A 20608-nucleotide genomic window follows, 5' to 3' on the forward strand; every position below is an offset into this window, starting at 1 on the left:
TTTTAAATGTTTTAAAAAGATTTCTTTGACTGCCATAATTTCTAAGGTCGTCTCTTTTAGGTAGTCTTTGTGATATCATAATTGTCTTTATTTTAATATAAATGTATGTGGATATAATCCAGCAACTCTACAATCTAATACAACTTGACCTTTTATTAAAAAATGGGACGGATCTAATCTAGAAAGTAGTAAGAAATTTCTAAATCTCAGTTACAATTATGTATTGTGACTTTAATTGGTTGTTTTTGATGGTGATTCGAAAACAATTTGCTTTCCGGATCATTTTTCATTAGAAGCGGCTCAAAAGTTCCGCTCTGACCAAGTTAAATTCAAATTGTAATTTCGGCATAATTTGCTTTTGCAACAAAAGTGAGAGCTGAGTTTGATCGTTTGGTCCAGAGCGAAGATAATTTTTTAAAAGGAAAATAACAAAACGAAATAATCGTTAAGAAAAATGTACAAGAAATAAAAAAAAAGAAAAGCAACAAAAATATTTCTGTAATTTGATGTTGCTGTTATTGCATTGTTATTATTATCGTTGCTGTTGTTGTTATTATTATTGTTGCTGTTGCTGTTGTGTTACTATTGCCATTCCTTTGGTTGTAGTAATGCACCCAGTAACCTGTTGTGAATTATGTTACGAACGTAATATGTTTCAAAATATAGGAAGTCTTGCTGGATGGAGTATACATAATTTTTGTTGTTGCTGCGCTGTTGTTGTTTCGTACAACTTAACGGTCTTACGTATTGTGTATTATCTAACGCTAATACATGTTTCTGGGTATGTACATATTTATGCACGTATATATGTAAATATATTCGTTTATGTGTACAGTGTGTATAGTGTATAGTGTACTGTGTGTGCCCCTTTAACTTCTGCAGTCTACAATCCGCGCTTCACTGCTGCACACTCACTCACTCACGCCTTTTTCCTACTCTTGCGATCAGCAATGGCAGCAGCAGCAGCAGCAGCAGCAGCAGCAGAGGCAACCGTGGCAGCAGCAGCATTTCATGGCACATTTTCTTTGCTGAATGCTGAAGCCCACAATTAAGTAACTTTTTTTTCTTCTTTTATTTTCTTTTTATTTCTTACTTTCGAGTAGCTCAACTAACTTATTGAACTGTATTTGGTTTAATTTGTTGTTCCTCTTGTTGCCTTCTTGCCTTTCTCATACACATTACTGCACACATTTCTCTGTCGTGTTGCCTCCTTACCTCTTGCCTCTTTTCCTCTTTGCCAGTTTGCCTCTGTGATTTCATTTCTTCTCTTATATGACGAGGGTAGAAAAAATTGTTTACCTAATTTTTTTTTATAACTGAAAAGCTTTGTTTCGTAACTTGTTGCGTTGCTACCTGTTAAAATATTGACGTACCAAAATGTGGAAAGATTTAATTTGAAGAGGAAAGGAGAGAGGGACGAACAAAAAATGGTAATGCACCTTTTGATAAATATCCTCTGGATTTGTTGTCTTGTCTCTGCGATTAGTTTACTTAGGGTTTATGTGTATTTCATTTTTGACATTTTTCATTTCTGCTAGCAGGAAATTGGTTCCTATTGTCTGTCTGTCTGTCTGTCTGTTTGGCAGTGAGGGTGGATCGCATTATTGTCTTTATCCTAATTTTCTTCCTACCTGTGATAACTCACAGTAAAAACCAATTTCTAAGAAAGCGATTCTTTTGTAATTGATATTGCCATGGAAATAGATTTTATTTCTAAAGAATTCCATCAACAGAAATATTGTGATTTAACCATAGATGCATCATTATTCCTTTCATATATGTTGATATGGTATTAAAAAAATAATTAATATATAGTCAAAGTTGAAAAGTCTATGATATACATAAGAAATACAGTGAAAATTCCTCTATGGAATACTTTTGGTGAACGGAATCCTCTTTTAGATAAACAATTTTTCAGAAAAAAAATTTTTAAAATACTATTTGGAATCATATAGATGTTAAGACAACCCACTTAAATATACCAAAAATGTGAAAGACGGTGAGTGTTCACCGAAAAAAGTTTTTACTGTAATAGTACAAATATACAATTGTAACCAATTCACACCACACGAATTAACCTTAATTGACTGTTAATCTGGATTGGGATGCAGTTGTTGCTCATATTTATTGTTTTAAAACCTATTTTCAAAAATAGATCATGGGTTTTTATTTTTCTTCTTCGTACTTCATTGTGAAATTTATTATTTCGTTATAATAAAATTCTTTGGTTCCTTATTTATATGTTGCTCTCAAAAAACTGATGCTTAAATTCCATTTTAATCCTAATTACGAAATCATGCCAGGAGTCTGTAAAATAGATGGTGGCGGAGGAACCGTAACTGGTCAACGTTGGCGCTCTTATACCTTCAAAAGGAGTACTGCCACAATATTTTCTGTCGGTCTGGAGGCAACAGTTGGCAGCTCCAACACTAGAATCTGAAACCAACTGATTAACGAAAACTGCGGTCCTATGCTCCTCCTAGGAGTTAAAAGAAATAATATATACTCATTCAAAGTAATGCAAATTATTAAGATAGTTCAAAGTATAAGTCCGCAATATGTTTAATCAGTGACCTGTTACGCATCCCAACTTGGTTTTACTTAGATATGTCAACTCTTTATAGAATATTCAATATTTTTTTTAAAGACATTTTTTATTAGCAACGAAATCAATCTTTTTACACTTATGTCGTTATCTTGGGTAGGAACAAGACTTGATTGCTCTGAAGATTACATTCTATGATATTTAACACTGTAGCATTTATAACACTGAAGCTAATATTTTTTGCCTTATGTACATTAAATCTTGTTTCTGAAAGTTTAATAATCCAAATAATATAATAATTTAACAAATCCAATGACTTTTTACCCAAAATAATGTGCAAGAAGCTAAATTAGGAATGTGTGAGGGTTAACCAAGATCTAACAGATTTTTCATACATAGATCGTGGCGAATGCAAACAAAAACTACAGTAGAGAAAACTTCCCATAGTGTGTTCTTGCCAGAACGAGAACGATAACGATTCTACCATATTTTGTGTATTCTATCCCATAAAATCGTATTGCGTAATATTGTTAATACCAAAGAATAGAAATATTGCGATCGAACTCGATACCAAATACCGAATAAACGAGTTTTGTCAGACTGAGCTCGTTTTGAAATACCATATATTAAATAACTTTTGGTAGAAAATCTAATGTTTATATTATCCTATATTATAAATTTTGTATGTACTTATTGACGGGGGAGAATTTATTCCCATAGAGATCTATTTATTTCAAAGATCATTCATTTATACCCTTCTATATATATTATATTTTCAATTATGTATGTACATACGAGTACATATATGCGTACTAGTTATATTTCTTAAGAAATAATGAGCGTCATAAATCAATTTTTTTAACCTGATAATACTATTTTGGAAAAATATTAAATACATTTAAATAAAAAATATGCATATATGTTTATATATAAGTTTCTGATAACACATTTTTACGATATAGAACCAACCGAAAACATTTCTTACACAACAGAAATCAAAATATGAAAGCGAACATTTTTACGGAAATGACGGAAAAATGTTCGAAAGAAAAAATACGAACTCAGCTGAACAAAGCCCACTCTTAAAGTGTATCAGGTATATAATCTATACCTTTGCATTTCTACACTACATATAAATGCGAGTGTATGTATATATGCATATGTGTATAATATGTACCTGAATATATAATTGTTTGTTTAATTTGTAATCAGAATTTCTGATATTAACAAGTGCATGCCATTGTGTACTCGTATCCGAAGAAATCAGTTGGGGAAGTTCCGAAAAGTGTTATCAGCCGAGATATGTGTGGACGATTTTATGAAAGTATATGCCATCACACAACACATATACCACGCATACTAATATTGTGTCTACGACTAAGACTATTCTTATCGCAGTACTTCCACATACTCGAAATGTGTATTAAATCATAATATGTGCTAAGATCTAGGTTTGCTATTTTGAAAAGTAAATAGATTTACCAGAATATGGGGAATTTCAGACCCATGGACTGCAACTTGAAGAAAGGTATATGGAGGAGGTAAGTGTATGGAGGAGGAGTACTTGGTGACCATTTGATCAAATTCTTAAACACATTCGTATCTATGAATCTTCTATTATGTGCAGTTGAGAGTGCAGGTGCCAGTGGAGGTGTCACTGGTGTATGGGTGTGCAAGTATTGGTGTTTCTGCATTGCATATTCCTTGAAGGTGTTTATGAAGTACCTTGCTGAAGTAACTTTTACTGTAATTACTTTTGCACATACTTATTTTCGAGGAACATTGAATACAATTGACACGAACATCACGTAGCAATTGTGTGTCATTCATTGCATTAGAATTCTTGATTGTTGCGCGAGTTGCATGCATTGTGTGAATCCTCAAATGCCGCGTATGCAGCAATGTGGTAATTACAACGATAATGACTTCAATGACTTAAATGACGATGATGACTATGATGGCTATGACGATGATGTTGGTGTTGGTGTTGGCGTTGGTGTTGGTGTTGGTGGTGATGATGGACATGGACTATTCCTATTATATATATTTATGGTTGACTTTTTGGTAGAATTAGCATTGTCTGAGGGTACACATGCATATATATGCATGGGGATGGAATGGAATGAGTTATTGTTGTGTAGATGATCTAATGAAAGCTCACTGGCTCGTTTGTTGCGTGAAATTAATTCATAATCAACCTGAAATGAGGAATTCTGCTGTAAGCGTTGCGGCTGTCTGCATATCTTTAGGCCATTGTAGGCTCTTCTGTTTGTTGCATTGGTTGAAATGCGGAATAAAATTGTTTACACGTTTCATTGTTTTCTGTTTTGTGGACTGTGAATTTGCATTCCGTTGCACTTATCAGAACGCAATGGTACTGTGTACTGCACTCATCCATATAATCTACAAGCATATGAAATTAAACTAATATAAATTTCCTTAGTTTTTCGGTGAGAAAAAGTACGCCTTAGGTAATAACGTTGCAGTACTTAAATTACAATTGTTGTAGTTGTTTTGACGTTATAAATTGTATATCTGCTTTCTATAAAGGAACTAATTTTTAGTCAAAAATGTCTTCAAGAAAATTCTCATTCGTACTGAAATATTGCATTTATTCTACTATAATAGCTTATTTTTTTATGGAGTTGATTATATAGTCTATTACCTAGACTTCAAAAAATCATAATAATTTATACAATATATTATATCAATTACATCATATAATGCATCATTAAAAATATCTTGATTCAGGTAAAAAAAAATTGGTTTTAATCGAGCGTAATCTAATAAAAATAAAATTGTTAATAAGTAACACTTACGCACTTTTTTTAATTTAATTTTTTTAATTATTTTAAAACTAATAACGCATTAAAAATTAAACTTTTAGTTAAGGATATTATTTTACTCTAAGCTAGGTAATACAGTTGGGTTTAGAAGTAACTTAGAACCGAACAGATTTAAGGTATCACATTGAATACTAGGTTTTGCAAGTGTGACATATTGCAAGCGAAAGTGACAGACACATATCAACTACTAATATTCATTTTTTTCTGATAGCCGCAAACAAACTTTTACACCCCTTTCTTTCAATTAATCTCTAAGCGAGATAAGTAGACAAAACAAGGTATGTATCTGTTATCTAAATACCAGAACATGTTACTACTTAAGCACTATAATAAAGTAAGCAAATTGTCACGCAATACCATTGATATAGCTTACAGATATACGTAGTTTACGGCTTTTTCTTAAGGTATTCACAGACCAATCAATACCTGTAAATCTATAATATTTATTAATTGTCGAATTGAAAAATTTTGTCAATATTTCATCTAATGACAGTGAACTTTATTGCAATTGTTTAAGATTAAAAAAAATGTACATTATAAAATATAAACGTACACTAGGTGTTATATAGTGAAGTTATATTCAGATGAAAAACCTCAGATCAGTATTATTAGAACACTCCTTTAGCTAGCTCAATATGTTTATGATTCTTTTATATCTCGAATCACAGTACGTTATAACAAAACTGATATTGTTACAAAATAATGGTGGTCTGGACATACCAAAATCAATCATACCATATATATATTTAAAACAAGTTTGAAGTTTGAAGGTTTACGGATTTCAGAAAAGACAAAAAAATTAAATTCGATGTAGCGAAAGAATTATTCTGTTTGCATAAACTCGTTCAATTACTGAATAAAGATGATCGATAATGATCGATGAAACTTATATAGGAGACGTCATATGAAAATGTTGACTTTTGAATGTCAGAAGGCTCCAAGATACAAAGAACACTGTTTCTAATAGTTTGGGTGGTCATGATAATAGCTTTTCGATAAGTGCGGCAGTTTTGAAAATGACTCTGAAGATTAAGGTAATCAAATATTTCGGTTGGAAACTGAGTAGACGTTTAGACAACATTTGGTGAAAACCAACATTCCATACCAGATGTGAACTTGCTCAATTCTTCAATATGAAAATTTTCCTAACCCAGTGAAGGACTATAGAATGTTAATGTACTTAAATTTTCTTTGTATATAAGAAATTTTTTTTGTATATATTGATTTGTTGATCCAAGCTAGACCCAGTTCGCTTTATAAGCAAGAGTATTAAAAGTTCGAAGTGATTTCGGAAAAATTTATTTGTTTTCTAAAACTTCTTTTCTATAAGTTCAATAAAATTCAATTTTAAATAAAAATATTTACTAATTACAGTTCAGTTGTTGACATTGATAATAATTCCGGCAAAACTGGTAAATTTCATTCCATAGATTTGTCGACCCAAGACAGAATAAGTGCCATATTTCGCGGTGAAGGCGACTAGATCGAAAGTGAGGAACAAATTCGAATTAAACTATATCTAAATCATATGGGAAAACAAATGGGAGCTTAGCTGCATATATCACACAATACAATATATATTCAAAAACAAATTTAAACTTAAGATTTCATTCCATAGGTTTGTCGACCCAAGACAGAATAAGTGCCATATTTCGTGGTAAAGGCGACTAGCTCGAAAACTCAAAATAATTTCGATAAGTTCAATTGTATATTTTATGTTTATTTTTTGGTAATTTAATCAAATATAATTTGGCGCAAAAAAATCGTCTCACATATATTTACTAGTGATGATGAAAGAAATTAGTTTTCAGTAGTATGTAAGGGAAGTAAGTCTCTAATAATTGATACTGTTTGCACCCATTATTTAACAGATATTGAATAAAATTGAATATCAGATCTTTTCAGACGTACGATCATCAATTCACATGTAGAGTTTGCATGTAGAGTCAAAGTGCCAGTAATAATACCTTTAAATCTCGAACTTCCTACTTTTTCTTGTTTACATATTTTGCAATATTTTCGCTTTGATTTCTTCTGGTTGGGTTGTATGATTCTTTCATTTATTCACACTCAGTGAACGGCACGGCACACCAAGCCGCACCGCGCCGTGCCGTGACGGTGCTCGCTGCTCAGTGCTAACTAAACTCATCGTTCATCGTAAGTATGTGTGCCACATATCGTCTTGTCTGTACATTAGCTTCGATAATTGCTTTAGAATATATGGACTTGCATGACTTGATTGTTCTTCTTGTTTTCTACAATATCATGTAGTTGTTTTAATATCCGCTTCCGCATTTGTGTATTATGTTTATGTATGGTTTGCGTTGTTCTTAATATCGATACGTCCGTCTGTATATATGTATGTACATACTTATACTTATTCGTGTAAGTTCGCCGCTTGCTTCTACACTTATTATTTATATGGCTGCCTGAACATTACGCATATACATATCTATATATAAATATATATATATATGAATATATATGTAGACAAATCGCTGCTATAACAGCCAGAACATACTTTACAATCAAGTCAGCAGTCACCGCATGTAGAATGATAATTTAAAAGCGAAGCGCATTCTCTGCACATCAAAGTTGTTAACTAAATGTTATTGTTGTTGTTGCGGTTGCTGCTGTTGCTGTTGTTGCTGTGGCTGTGACTGTGACTGTTATCGTTGTTGTAGTTTTAGCAATAAAATATAATAAAATCTTATTTGGAATTCTTACTAAAAAGTTAAAACTAAACGCTTTCTTCCGTGTCCCCCTATACTACTAATATGAGCGTTTGCCTGCCTGCCTTGCCTAAGTGTTCGCTAGTACTTGCATCACAATCTGTAATTTTGACTACTGATATACAATTGACGCCGCTATAGCAATAATATTAATGCAGGCAGTACTGCCTGCTACTATTAATTTCCGTGTGAGTGCGAGTGAGTTAGTATGCGGATATGCTTAAAATATATTTCATATATTGACTAACCTCTCCGTCTTAGCACTCTGTCCCGTTCTTCGTCTCTCTCTCCCCTCTCCGTTCTCCGTTCTCCTTCTTCGTTGCGCACATCCGTCATTTCAACAAATATTTTATAATATTTACCTTTCTCTCTGTGAACTTGTGCTTAGAAAGTCACGGAAGACTTACTTTAAGAAATGAAATAAAATTCTTTATTATCTTATCGTTCGCCAGTTGACGCTTTCGTGAACATGTGTGGATACATATAAAGAAAGTTCCACATACTATACGAGTACTCTATACTCTACTATGGTATACATTAGCGCTTGTGGGAAAATATTATAGAGCTTTGAATATGAACGCGAAGTAAAGCTTACTAGTACACTTATTATTATATTCTATTAATATATATAGTTGTATCTTGAATTGATTGTGTAGAAATTTAATAGTCGTTTATCAACATTTATATCTATGTTTACCCCAATATAAGAATACATGTACTCATATATAAACAAATTATAAACTTAAATTATATTCTAATTGTTTAAATAATACATATATAAGTATTTCATATACCATATGATCGAAAATAATTTACAGCCTTGTTTTTGAATCTTCAAAGATATGTTTCTTATAGTTCTAAATTCAATAATGTTATGATATGTCCAAATTGAGAGGTTGAGAATATCTCAAATATCTTACCTATATATGTATATTATAGTGCAAGTATTTGCTGTAGCCCACAATACGTATCTACTATAGATAATAATGTATGCATATACTCATATGCAATTTACAATCAGATTCGTTTGAGTATGTAGGTATGTATCTATATCTGTAAGTTCATGTTCTTATCAGTAGATCGCCGCTGTCGTTGTTTCGAATACGGAAATAAAGTTCAGCCATTTTTATGACGCCATGCAATTACTGACCATATAGTTTTATGTAAAGGGCCCATTAGACAGCAACGTTCGTTGTCAACGCGCGCTTGCCATTACACAAACAATTTTTTAAAAATTTTTTAAACACGCCCCAGATAAAACAACAAATATACTAAAAAATCGCTCTCACATGAGAATTTTTTTCTCCTACTTTGTGAAATGCGAAATTTGTTTGTGTAATAGTAACATTTGAAATTTTAAGAAATGTGTTGACGAAAATCAAAAAATTTTGATATTTCTTCAACCACGCTCGTGTTTTTGCATATACAGTCGGATTTGGTCGGCATGCAAAATTTTATTTATTTTGAGAAATGGAAGCGTAAACATCGTTTAAATGCACGCATGATTTGTCGCATGCGATGCTTTGCAAATATGAATGAATTTTATTTTAAATATTTGTATTTTTTACCTAGGTAAAATTTTTTAATTTCCAAAACATTTTTAAGAAGAATTAAAATATTAATAACCTTGGACTAAAAAAAAATAACCAAACATTAAATTACAATAAAAATTTTGTTTTAAATATTAATTGCATTGTGCACCTACGGAAAATTTGTTATTAAAAAATACCAAAAAAAAAATTAAATTATATAAAATATAATATATATAAAAATAAATATATAAATTGAAATCATAAAAATAAATATAAATATATAAATTAAAATTATAAATTAAATGTCATCATTTTTCGTAAGGAAATTACGCATAGCAGCCGCTGTCGACACTTCAGCGATTGCTTTAATACTGATGAGTGCACAAATTTTGCATTGTTTGCTGGAGGCGTGTTTAAAAAATTGTTGGTAAATTTAATGTGTAATGGAGAGAGAAGACTTCGTGTGTTTGTCAACGCGCGTTGATGTCTAAAGGCCACTTAAGAAGACGGGAATGGAGAGGAACAGAAATGGCTTGAGTAATCGAGTGCACACACCGAAGCGGAATCTTAAATGTTACATTAATAAATAAGTCAAATGAAAAGTGTACAATTTTATTGCTGCTGTTGCTATTGCTATATTGCTGATGTTGTTGTATATGCTGTTGTTGTTGTTGCTACTGCTGTTGTTACTGCCGTTGTGGTGGCTGTTTTTGCTGCTGCTGCTGCTGCTGCTGCCGGAATCTAACTAATAAAATCCAAGATTGCGTACATTGGTCGCAATCAAATTGAAAAATAATGACTTTTTCTTGTTTTCTCATAAGAAGATGAACCGAAAAAGAAGAAAAATTAAAAAAGGTTATTGAACGAATGAGCGATCCACCGACAAACCGACACCGAACAAATAACCGAACATTTAATATTAATTGTCTTTAGCAGTTTTAGCATTTGAATTTTAAAAGATAGCCAAGCTAAGATACACAAATATGTATGTATGAATACTAATGAATCCGTATTTGTTCAATATTAAAATCACTCTCCAGGTCTGTCTTTCCTATTCATTTTACAAATATTTATACACTTACCATTTACCTATGTTATGATTATTCCAAACACGTTTTGTTTTTCAATTGAGAACGATTCGCACCTCGTCTCTATTTCATTGGAAGTGACTTAGCCGTAGCGTTTTCTATTCCAACAGCAAACAGTTAATCTAAATGAAACGATATTATATTATATATTTCTACAATAGCTATAAAGCTGATATTATGAACATTATAATCATTATAATTTTAACTATAAGTACAAAATAAACTTTCTTCTCCCTCACTATTAATAGTATCGTTGCCTGGTTCTGTGTCTATTTTAGCGCCATCTGGTGATTTGCTTATTTAAGTCACTTGTTTGAGTAATACATTGATATTGTTGATCATTTCATAATGTCGACGGTTTTACAATTTTCTATTGAAAAAATATTCACTTGGTGAAGAAAATGGTGTCGAAAGAAGATATCTTTGAATATAATATACAATCTTTATATGGGTGATTGCAATGGTAGTTTAGAAAACAACCATTTTGCTACCACATTTCTCACAAGAAACCTTAAGATATAAGCTAAATTCATTCCGATAAATTTAATTGATTTAAAAGAACTTTCTTTCCTATCGATAAGCAGTCTGACAAGCTCTCAAAAAAGTACTTCCCTAAAAATCTATTTCTTGTGGAGGCCTGAGCCGGCCATATACAGAAAAGATACTTAATAAGTTCTTTCTCCTATAAGTTTCTACAACTTCTGCAATGAATGCGCAGTTTCTCTACGTGGGTTCCTTTACACTAATGACTGGAGAGAACTGCAATAACTCTGACAACATTCACGCATCTTTATATAACTAGCAATTGTGTGCTTCTATCAGTTTTGAAATTGCTATATGGATATTCTACAAGAATACACAGGTTAATTCACGACAAATAATTGTCTATTTCAATCAGACGAGAAGACATATTGCTCCATGTGGATTTTCAGCAGTCTTTGTTTTAGTTAAACAGAAAGCTATTAAAAACTGGATGGTATTTGACGTTAATTTTTATATATACACAATATAGATCTTGTAAATTATTGTTTTTTTTTTTTGCATTCAAAGATATTTTCATTTTGATTAATCAATTTGAATGTTGGTCATTGGAATTGGAATTTTATGACAATGAAGTTTTTTTGGAATCTGGATCTTAGCGCGTAAGGTAATTGAGCCACGTATTAAGAAAAGCCTTTGGGAAAAGAGAAAAAAGCGTACTGATCAATTCAAAAATTATAGAAAAGTAAAAAATTTATATGATAACAAGATAAATATGATAATGAGAAATTGTTAAAGAAGGACATGCCCAATCCGGGTTACCATTCTAAGAAAGCAAAACAAAAGTCGGCTGTAATCAACGATCTTTGCTGTTTGTAATCTTTTTTATAGCTTTTCTTTTAAATATCTTTTTCTTCAAATAACGACATCATTATAATTTTAAATTCAAATGAAGCTGTGTTTATGCTCTCCTATGACTGTCTATCAGATAACATCGTCATCTTATTGGTGATTGGTAATCTTATTGGTGACAATATTACCAACGTTGTATAATAGTTTTCCTATCGCTTAGGGCACCATTATTGTTTACTGATGGCAGTTAATTGTCACTTGAACTAAAGTGACTGTTTAGTATAGTCGATGCTCCATATATATGTGTGAACTACCTCTTTATTGCAAAAAGGGTCCGAATGTCATCGCAATAAAAACAACAAATTTCATTTTTGGTTTATTTTGGATAGACGTTTGTTTTGTTTATTCTAAATCTGTTTATATAAAGTTTATAATATATTAGTATTCTAAATCAATAAACTTATCATACTGAAAAATTCATATTATTTCGGTCGGAAATCTATATTTCTATTATTTAATTTAAAACATTGTTGTGCATCTAATTTTCATTTATTTTTTATTTCTCTTTTTTTTTTTAATTTATGTATTGTATTTCATAAGTCGTAATTGGCAATAAATGTTGGCAATAATAGTTCGAATCAGAAAATTAAGTATCTGAAAATTTTGTTTACAAGTTCCTCGTACTGATCAGCTAAGCGCGCTTTTGTTTCGATTTTTTATGTTTTTAGTTCTTTTCAGCAAATTTTTTTCTTCCTCCGATTATTAAGCAGGTCGTTGACTCGGCTAAATTTTTATGCTTATTAAATGAATATTTGATATGCAAAAACCAAAGATATTTAAATTGATGTTAGGTTGATTTCTTGATTGTGAACGATATTCATAAGTAAACACGTCCGTCAGTCTGTCCAACCAAATGCTTATACGTACATATCTACATAAGCGCTCGTTGTTGTGTTGTATAATTCTTTTTTTTTTATTTTTTTATTTTTTTTTTTATTTTGATGAACTCAAATATTCTTGGTATTCATTACTGGGTGACGTTATTAAAAAATCATTTTTACTCCTAAATCTCGATTATGTTTTGCATACGGGAGGAATACACTTATCTATGTTTATATATATGCATATATGTATATACAAACATACACAAAAGTTATGTATACGTAATTAATTACATACATACAAGTTTATACACGCATATATATTTATATATTATAAATATTTTTGTTTAAAAAAAATCTAAACCAGATTCTTTAAAAAAGTTTTAATGGTTACTTTACTGTTCATTTATTATTATAATATATTAATATTATTAAACTTTGATTTTTTAGAATAGACACCAATAATTCGTTTATTATTGTCAAGAAAAAAGGACATCATATATGTTGAGAGGATTACAATCTACATTTTACTTTTTTTTCATTTTATAGTTCCTTATTTAAATAGTTCTTATTTTCTTTTCAATATATTCTTCAGGGTTGACCTCATATACTTCACTGCTACTCTTTTATAATCTGTTCTTAGTAATTATCCATACCACTGCAACTTCATATTTCGATGAACTTTGTAACACTTTGTTAGAAAAATATAATATCTTATACGAGAGAGATATGTACATACTCTAAAACCAAAAGATCAAACATGTTCCCGAAAATTCCATTTAAATCGTATAAAAACGACCGTTAAAGTATTTGAATTCTATATCGTTCATTTTGAAACCTTACCAGATTTTCTAATCAACACTAAACAATTATCCATCACTTTCTAGTAAATTTCAACAATCATCTTGGTGTCTTTACAGGTATCTTCAATAGTGGTCCATCGTTCGTCCACAACCGTGTTAGGGCGTTAGGTTGTGCTTTGCACCTGTTATATATAAATGACTAGAATAGAAATTAGACACGGACACGTTCGTCATCTACTGCGTTAGGGCCATCCCAGCACTCACATTATCAATTTTTCACCTGTTAAGTAGAATCGTTGGGTCGAGTCGCTTTCTATTAGAATTTAAAATTACCTTCGTGTGCTTTCTTTCTACTAATGTAGACGAAAATTCAGGTGTTGCTAATGCTGCAGAACATCACTCTTCTAAGTTGTTTTTGTATGCTATTAAAATACTTGTGTTTTAGATGTTAGTTTGAACCTTTGTTTTGAATCTTTAAAAATAAGCATATTTGGTATAGAACTATTTCTTTCAACATTCGCTGGTTCCTACCACTGTTTGAACAACGCCAAAATGATAGTTGTTCATTTATTATTAATAGAAGGTTTTATACTCATTGCTGACATGTGTATATTTCTGTTGTATACCCAGTGTTATAGGTTGAATTCTATGTTTTTGCTGTTACGACTGTCAAATATGTATCTGAATGTAATATTAAAATTGTAATCCAATAATCATTAGGTGAAACATAAGCAGCATCACACGACAAATAAAGCATTGATCTATTGTCAAACGGTCAGTCCTTGAAAAATTCTTGTAACAAATATTTAGTAGGGATATATCCTTACTCTCTTTCCCAATAATAAACACTGTGGAATATGTGTCATACAAAGAAATGAATAGGCCTCTGAAAGTTCCCGACAAAACTCTATCTTTCTACTTTTTTAATTGTTCTCCGATATAGGCCCTAACTGTCATTTATTTTGAGACAAGATAACTAATTTCTATCTTCTAAACATTGTCGTTAATTAAAAAACTATTTCGTACATCGAAATTTGTACATCTTGAATAATTATATTGCCAATTTTAGCAGTCTATTGGACTCTATTGACTGGGCTTAGTTCCGTGTAAAAACATAAAGCACCTGTAGAAAGCAATTCTACTGAAGACTGAAGAATCCAACACATAAATTGTTCTACACGAACACTCGTACACACACTCTTGTCCGTGTAAATGATCGGATGAAAATAAATGCCGTGCCTACGATAAATATGTAAGCACAAGTACTTTGTTCCGCACACATTTATCGTAATCTATCCCTATAAAAATTTTTCTTTAATCTTCCTTCTTATTATTGTGTTCTTCTCTTCCTTCTTACAAAAAATACCTCTTCTATTAAAATTTTTTTTGTTTCTTTTTTTCTGAAACTTAACATCTTTTTATCATCAGAATTTGAATTTCCGTTTAAACTGGTTTTATCATCGCATACGATGATACACAGTAAATTTTCAGTTGGTCGGTGAGAGCCATTTTTATATGCTCACGCTGCATGGGGCACAGGGGAGAAAGAGTGTAAGAAAAAATGTAATAAACTAGGCGAATGTGGCAGCCACAAGAATTTGTTTTTGTTTCAGTGTTTCAGTATTACAATAGATATGCTTAATGTTTGATGCTTGTTTGTCTATGTATGTATGTATGCCGAACAGGTAGTCGCGTCTCGACTTGTGAATAGGTCGGTTGATCTATAGCCACCATAAAAAAAATACGAATTCTAAACTTAATTGACCTCGAATTGTAACGCTGCATTAGTTTTTGATAAAAAGTAAATTAGGACATGGCCATAAGTTGCCGCCACTGTTATGCACATACATAGTATATAAAGTTGAGTACCAGATATTAATATACGAGATTTCTTAAAATAAACCGAAGAGTGGTTGACGCATTCAATTCCTTGTACGTTAGCTAATCATAAATCAAATAATTTAGAAGTTGGCGAAAGGCATGTGCACTGTGCCGACACATACATACCTACATGAGTAAAAACGAAGCGGATCTACGTACCTGTAAATAGCCGTATGCAGTAGCTAATACATTGTAATCATAACGCATGCGATGTATACCCATTCCCCTTTAACAAATCTTAGGTGACAACTCTTTGTGGGATGGCAGGATCGCTTTATGCATTGTGAAAATACACTGTGACAAATATGAGTGCAATGCCAAATATTATGCTTGGATTAGGAGCATTGGATTTTTATTCAAATTAAGTAATGAAATTTTGTAGTCATTTAATAAAATATTTTTACACGTATGCAAAAAAAATTATACATTAAATTATATTAAACTAATTAAAAAGAAATATCATGCATAAGATCCTATATCCTTAACTAAACGGTTTACGCTAAACCTACACGAACTTTTGCAGTGGTCCTCTACAGTTATCTATAATAATTATATATAATTAACTATATCAAATATGAGTGCAATGCCAAATATTATGCTTGGATTAGGAGCATTGGATTTTTATTCAAATTAAGTAATGATATTTTGTAGTCATTTAATAAAATATTTTTACACATATGCAAAAAAAATTATACATTAAATTATATTAAACTAATTAAAAAGAAATGTCATGCATAAGATCCTATATCCTTACCTAAATGATTTACGGTAAACCTACACGAACTTTTGCAGTGGTAATCTACAGTTATCTATAATAATTATGTATAATTAACTATATTTATATATCTATGGTTGTATATATTATATAAATGTTTTTAGTTCAGACTATAATTTGTGCAATGATTCTCTGTAGTTGTCCAAAATTACATAAGTCTTATAGATGTTTTATTAATGTTACACGTGAATTCACGTGGAAAGTTTAACTTTCTATCGATCTGTTTAAGAATATAATGTACAATCCTTAACTCATGGTCTTCCACCTGAACAACATTGCCCATATCTCTGCTGCAATTCCGTTCTACAATTATAATTCCAGTAATCTTTTGCATTTTTATGAAGTTTGATTAAAATTAATTTATATAATCAATAAGCAACATATTTTGTTTATTTTAAATAAATATACCTGCAAAACTAATTTGTAAAAATAAATTAGGACATATGTCAATCATAAATATAAGATGAGAAGGTTCTACAATATGCATGTAAGTTAGTGGTTTTCAAATGAAAGAAAATCTTGTGATCGCATTGAAATATCTTATAAAAATATCGTCCCTACAGTGTATATCATAACTGGAAACTATTGGGAATTAAATTCATCCAACTATGATTTTTGTTACACTTAAGGAAGGTATTGATATCTGTTTGTGAATAGAACACGTACTTACTCGAACAATATTAGATAACTCATGTATAAAGAAGTCTCTTTATTTTTATTTTATTCTGGTAAGATAACACTAAAGTGGGATCTAAATATATACATGTGTGAGCTTAACTTTTAAGAACTTACAGCTCAATGAAGGAATGTAGTAGTCGAATTAAAACACTGTTCTTCTGCTTTGTCACAACAGTACAATGTAAGCTTTGGTCTCTTTCCAGACGTGCATTCATTTCGTTTAATCCGTTTATTTCGTCTATCGATAAATAATATAAAGGATTTTGTCATCCTCTCTAATATGTAATATTCTCATTTTGATGTTGGTCCAACGTGTTGTGAGGTTGTGATAGGTTAAGTATTTTAAATACTTCTTCAAATTAATTTTTGTATTATTTTTGAAACATTGATTCATTGAATTTTAAGAAATAAAAATAAATACACTAAGTTCGGCTATAGTTTTAAAAAGTACGTCAATTGCAGGTTTCAGAAGTCTGAGTTTTATAGCTGTTACTACAAGTGATATCTAACTAATTTAAAAAGAAATATTTAAATTAGCCTGATCAACGTTTTAAAGCTACTTGACGTTCAAGTGTTGTTCACTCGTTCCTTTAAAAACGGATTCGAAGAAATTTATAGCATTCTTTGGTTTAAGAGACTTTACACCAAATTAGGTTCAATTAAAGCTATATCGTTGTAAATTTTTTATTTTCTGACAATTGCAGTTCACGAGCAGATATGATACATAGTTGCCTTGCGGGTGTTATTCACTCCTTTCAATAAAGACAATAACAAAGACTCTCTTCGAGTTGCAACAAGAACAGCACTGCATTTGATGTAACATATTATTATTATTGTTAGTAGAAGCAATTGCATACCGCTACGTTTGACATCTATCATACTATCGATAAACCGACATATCGACGTATTTAACAAAACATATAACATCCTCCCATCTCCCATCAATAGGAAAAACAGAAAATCTCTTTGGATATGATACATAGTTCCAGGAGCGGCTAAATGTGCTCGCCTTTTGAACGATCTAACGAAGTGCGCACCTTCAATCGGTACTTCCTGGTGCGCCGTGGTCTACGTTCTAAAGCTATTCGTTTTTTTTCGAATGATCTAGCGTCACTTGCACCTTCCGTTAGATGTAAAATCAGAAAATCTTTTTGGGTTACAACACAAACATCTTATCAGGATTAAAAACAGAAGAATTCTTAGGGTTACAACAATAACAGCTGAAAGGATAAGCATATGTATGTCTCACTTTGTGTTTCATTGTGTTTGCAGATGTTTCTTTAATTCTATCTTTGAGAAATAGTAGTTAACAGTAGAGTAGAGAGCATGACCAGTTAAGAGTTCATTGTTATTTAGACTGAAAAGCCTATTAGCTTTTTTATCATTGATCCGAATGACTAAAAATATTATAATTTTTTTTTTTTGTACAGTGGACGTCCAATATAACGAATTTTATGTTGCACCCCTTGTTCGTTATATCGAAAAATTCGTAATATCGAATGTTATACATTTACCTACCAATATGGTTATTTTTAGGAGATTTCATACATTTGAGTTCATAAATTAACTTATAAACACGTACGAGTATATATTTATTTAAAAGTATTTTTTATTCGGTTGTTACAAAAATTATTTATAAGAAAGGACGCATTCAATCATAGTGTAGAGTAAAAAAAATCATTAATTTTTGTTTGTTTTTTACTACACTCAAGACTTTTCTGAACAGCTTTTTCTTGTAGTTCTCTTAGTACAGCTAATTTTGAAGTTTCATTATTGTTAATCGCCCACTTTATGCATTTTTCGAAATGATTTATGGCATCTTTATGTTTAATAATTTCTAAATTATTTTCTTCTATATTTTCGTCATCAGATCCATCATCCTCGTCCGAGACATCGATGGTATTATCAGCATTATTCCATTTATTAACTTCGTATGTACTAATGTCACACTAACAATAAATAGTTAGATAGTATTGGATAGTATTTCGTATATGATAAACTGAATTTGTAAACAACAGATCAGTGGCGCCTGATCTGTTGATCTATATATATGCATTTTGCCATATATAGGCATTTTTCTCAGAAAAAAAAAAAAAACGGACAATTACATGCATATTCTAAGCTGAATAATGCTAGTTTTATAGTAAAATTATATTCAAAAGCATAATTTGTATAAAACAAAAACGAATAAGAAATAAAAAATTTTTTGTTCGTAATATGGAGCAGAATTTTTTTTTTCGTTCGTTATATAGAACAATCAATGTAAATATTTTGGGTGTTCGTTATATCGAAAATTCGTAATATCGAGCGTTCGTTATACTGGACGACCACTGTAATTTGTTTATCATATTTTTTTATGAGTCCACCGTATACGCAGTAAAATTAGTTTTAGATTAAAAACTGCAAGGTTCTAAGTGACTAAAAAATGTCAATGGTTTTTTTTAAGTGTATTAGGGTTTCATTTCTGTTGAAAAATAAAAAAAAACTAAAAACTTGCATTGGTGTCGATTTTTTCACGTGTGTTTGTATGTTAAATATATTTTTTATTTACATATTTTCTAATATAGAAATGAATACGGACATGTACGTCTGCTACAGATGGCGTCTTTAATAATTCGGATATAACCAAGAATAGATATGTAGATACGGTACAGAGACAAATCCGCAGCAGAGATACAACGAAGCGCGCACAATATAACGTAAAGCGAAATCCAATGAATATCAAAAAAAAAAAAAGTATGTAGAATGCAAAGATCGTCAACAGGAACACCGAGACGACGCAGAGACCTCCTCAAAGTAAAAATATCTTAAATTGTTTCATTTCTTTAATTCATTTGCTTTGGACGGAATAAGAAACAAAAGAAATCCGATAAATACATATTTTTGAAAATATGTATTTGTGTATAAATATGCTGCCTGCCTGGTTAAGAGGAATATCAGTGTACATACATACATACATATGTGTTCCCTATGTGTGTATGCATGTGAATGTGTTGTTAATGTATTTATGTTTACACATGTCATATGAAAAGTTGGAAGAGGAAAAAATTATTAGGAATTCTGGTTTCTACTCATTTGGGCATCATCATCATCCGTCTATTGTGGTGCTGTTGTGCTGTTGTGCTTATTAATGCTTGGAATGTACATCTGCGTTTGTATGTGTATGTGTATGCGTTTACCAATCTTTACAGGGTGCCTCATCTTCTTCGTCTTTTTAAGCGAACCCAACAAGAATACAATATTTATTTGTTTACAATATTTATTTTTATGTGATGCTATGTAGTGCTGGGAACGAACAACCGCTGATTTGGTTCGCTTCGGTTTTCGGGTTGTTGTATATCAAGCTTTGCTTGCATGCGTATTCGATTATGTATGTGCTCTGTTTACCTACTGGCAAATTCAACATTTCACCATTACTTATTTTACATTCCCCATCTCTCTTCACTCTTCAGTCTTCAGTCTACACTCTACACACTACACACTATACACTATACACTAAACTCTTCGCTCTTCCT

General features: G+C 31.1%; 1 protein-coding gene across 1 annotated transcript in view; it reads left to right on the forward strand.

The window, feature by feature from the left end:
• LOC119687882 (ets DNA-binding protein pokkuri) overlaps window positions 1-20608 on the forward strand; it is a 34103-nt gene that overhangs the window by 7773 nt on the left and 5722 nt on the right. The gene's annotated exons all lie outside the window — the stretch shown is intronic.

The sequence above is a fragment of the Teleopsis dalmanni genome, chromosome X, assembly GCF_002237135.1.
Source record: "Teleopsis dalmanni isolate 2A chromosome X, ASM223713v2, whole genome shotgun sequence".
Taxonomy (NCBI): Eukaryota; Metazoa; Arthropoda; class Insecta; order Diptera; family Diopsidae; genus Teleopsis; species Teleopsis dalmanni.